Source organism: Octodon degus, unplaced genomic scaffold (assembly GCF_000260255.1).
Source record: "Octodon degus isolate 3935 unplaced genomic scaffold, OctDeg1.0 scaffold00001, whole genome shotgun sequence".
NCBI lineage: Eukaryota > Metazoa > Chordata > Mammalia > Rodentia > Octodontidae > Octodon > Octodon degus.
In genome coordinates, this window is record NW_004524577.1 from 15,024,454 (window position 1) to 15,028,529 (window position 4,076).

A 4,076-nucleotide genomic window follows, 5' to 3' on the forward strand; every position below is an offset into this window, starting at 1 on the left:
AGGAAGGAAGGAAGGAAGGAAGGAAATCTACAGTCATGAGCCTCTATTTCCTTGTGCCTTATACACTTCTCTACCTTTTCAAATCTACTACTTGCCTACTGTTAGATACTCCTTGCATTCTGTCTTCCCTGGAAACTGATATACTGCTCTTTTCTGCTACCATAAATCTCTTTGCATGTTTCTATATTTCACTTAATACTTCTGTTTTATTCTTAAAGCTTTAATACCTTAAAATACAAAGACTATAATTCATCTTTCTTTTCTCTCTCTTTGTAGAAAGCACCAGCAGTTAGTAATGTATTTTTCACAAACGTCAGTTTAAATGGACTGTGGATGATAGTGAATAATTACATTTATTATCTGAGGAATGACTTCACCCTGTACATCCCCTTCAGCCTGCAAATTAATGTCCCACAGTACCTTTGTGTCCTGGCCTATTGAAAGGGAACTATTCTTCTGTCTTCTAAAACAGGTGTTTTAACTCCTGCTGACTGGAAAATTGACATCTTGAAAGACAGCCTACCTTAAAAAACAGAGGTCTCCATTGACCAGCACTATAGATACCATCACATTCCCCATATATCATCACTATCTTTCTCCCTGGAAAATTCTGGAATATTTAAAGTTTAATTATCTCAGGCTTACTGTTCAGCAACATGAATTAAATTTTACATTTTTTTTAAGATTGCAGAGATCAAGAGAAGTCAGAAGTAGAAATGTAAGGATATATGTATATATGTTATATATATAATATATATATAAACAAATTAGAGATTGATCTTTGAAAACAGATGCAATGGAAGTCAAATCTTACACAGGATTATTGCTGATTATATCACATTGGGTACATAGTAATAATGTACCAAATAATAATGTGATATAACCTCGTCCTCACCCACATTTCTGTCCTCCAGGCCAGAATTCATCTCTAGTGAAACACTTACAAAGATTCTGTTTTTCATCTGGAGAAGGATTTAATGAATACTTTTAAAGGTTATCTCAGATAGTTTGATAGGCAAACTTTATCCATTATTCAATCCTGGGTAATTCCAATTTATACCAAGTCTTTCAGGTCACCAAATGAGGAGAACATTTTTTTCAGAAGCATGGTCAGGTTTGATTATTCTCTAAGATGATGTGCAGAACCTATTATAAAGTCTAGTCATTGCTATAACTTATTATAATAACTGTATATCAAAAATGATTAAGAAGAAAAAGGGCTAGGGTATTTAGAGAAAACTAGGCATAAGCTACCAAGAGTTTTTTTTCCTGAGTGGAGTCACAGAGAATGAGATTTGTTCTTTCCAACCAATATTTGCCAAGCAGGAAATTTCACTAGAAAGTCAATTCCAAAAGTATTATCAGGGTGGTAATTATAGACTCCATCTGCCTAGCACAAACCAAAGTTCCAGACTCTGAGAAGGAAAGCAGCTTTTCCACATTAACAACATTCTTTAGACACAGTGAGCTACAAGTAGCATCCAGGAAAGGTTTGATGTTAGTTTAAGGAACAGGTATTGAAGCTCTCAGATACTAACAAGGGAAGGCCCCACCTGGCAAACGGGAGTTCCTAAGGGACACAAATCTTAGGCTCACTGCATTAACTATTTTTTATGTATCCTGCAAATTATTGAGTGAGACTGATAGATCATCCTAATTTGGTGCACAACTGTGAACAAGACCACTGGTTCAAGCCTCAGTGTTGTTACTTACTGGACTTTTGATGCCCACTTACCCTTTAAGTAAAATGAAAACAAGAACAGTATTTATGTTAGCTAGTTGCGAGAATTTGATGGGTTATTGCATTTGGAGTATGAAGAGGGCATCTGGCAAATAAAAAGATGGGAGCCACGTCAGGAGCATCTTTGTCAGTGGTAGAAGGCATAACTTGACTTCAAGAAGGACAGAATAGCAAGTGAATTCCAGTAGTAAATTCAAATTTAAAATCCTTTCACAATATGTTTAAAAACTGGAGTCAGCATAGGTTTTCTCAACTAATACATGACCATGCCACAAAATACTGTTTCTGTATCTCAACAGATAGAAGAATTTTAATAAAATATAATACCTATTTATGATTTAATAAACTCTCAGATAACTATAAATAAAACATGTCTTTTAATCTAATAATCTAAACCAAGAGATAGAGACATTTAAAAATATTAAAATTGAAAGACATTTTTGAAATAATGAACAGGACATATTTTCCCTCTTTTAGCACTTTTACTGAATGTTGTTCTGTGGTTTCCAGCAAATATAAAAAAAAAGAGAAAAGAAAAAAATCATATAAATGAGAAAGAGAGACCAGGCTACCACATTTACATTTAAGAAATAATATACAAGTTGTGAGACCCGGTGAGAAGTTGACAAATTTTCTAGACATAAAATCAAATGCAAAGGTCTATTTGTAATTTATTCTATCAACAAAATTTGAGAAATTAAATTTTTTGAAAAGACACAGGAGAATGCCTCTAAAAAAATCTTGATGTGAAAAATCTCTAAAAAGCACCAAAGAAATTGAAATACATGAAGAACATTATCATATTTAGCTGTGCATGAGTCACACATCTGGAATGCCAGCACTCAGGAGGCTGAAGCAGGAGGATGCCAGTGAGTTCCAGTGAGTCCAACCTGGGCTACACACAGAGCGAGTTCAAAGCTGTCCTGGACTACATCATGAGATTTTGTCTCAAAAACCAAAAGAAAAAATAACATCCTTTAAGAGGATAATAAGTGAAATTTCAATCAAAAAATTTCAAATAGAAGGCTAGGTGTGTAAGGCTATGAAACAAACTTGCTTACCATCTTTCCAGTCTTATGCACGTGCTTACATAGATGTGTATATACATAGCAGTAACAGACATATATATTGATTCTACTAGTAATTGAACAGTATCGAACAATAGTGTAGTTAACAAGCTATCTAGAGCTATCTTGTATTATTCTATATATAATTCCCCAAAATTCCCAAAATCCCATGTTTCATAAAATTTTGTGTTATGACTTGCATTTGGGCATTCCCCCAAAGTTTCACACCATAAGTGGGAAGTTTTGAAGGTAGCTGGGTTAGTGTGTATGAATGTAAATTAAGGTTATAATGCTTGAATTAAACTTTACTGATTTGACTACTAAGATCTGTAAACCTCTAGATAGCTCATTAACCACGCTACTGTTCAATACTGTTCAACTACTACTCAAACTAATGTTGTTCAATGAGTAGATATATAGTGTAAGTCCATAGTAGGTAATTAGGTTGGTTTGTCTTAGTGTACATACTGTAACTATAGACCTCTTTTTTATGATTAAGGACAATACATGACTTCTCATTAGAGTTTCTCCATATTCACATTGTACTTGATCCTATAATCAATTTTATTAATAACCAAGGTGACATAGTGATTGCTATTCTAGTTTTTTTGTGAAATGCCAATGGCTGAGTTGTCTTGGCATTGTAAACAATACTGTGGCCCATTCCCAGAGATCTGGGTACTGAATCAGATATGCTGTACGTTTTCTTCCCAAGTAGATGTAAGTGGCTGTGTCCTGGTACCCAATAGAACCAAATTGTGTGTGAGGAAATGGCACTGCCAGAAAAACTCCATGAGGAACAGGTTGACCCTTTTGCTGTGCGTAAGCACAAGTGCTGATCTGAAGACTAAGCCACAATGGTTGTATTATTCTCAGGCCTCTCATACATTCAAGGAAGAGAATGTGAACAAAGCCAGACTGCCTGTCATATAAAGGGCCAATGCAAACCTTAGGTCTGAAGGCTATTATTTATGCAATGGCTACATGAAGTGCTCACACCAGCCATTATGATACATATATCAATAATAACTTACTCGCTGAAAGGTGCCTTCCTCTGATAGACAATGCCTGGCACACCCTCCAGCCTTGATAGATGATATGGACTGTGGAGAGTTGCGAAGGACCGCGCCTACAAGATGGAGCTGGTTTCCGCCTTCCACCCCCCACCCCCATGGGTGAGCGCTCTCTGTGCACAACAACTCCTTATATGGCCAGGGCTGCAGTCATGATTCGCTTCCGCATATGCTGGACCCATGGGCGATCCCCAC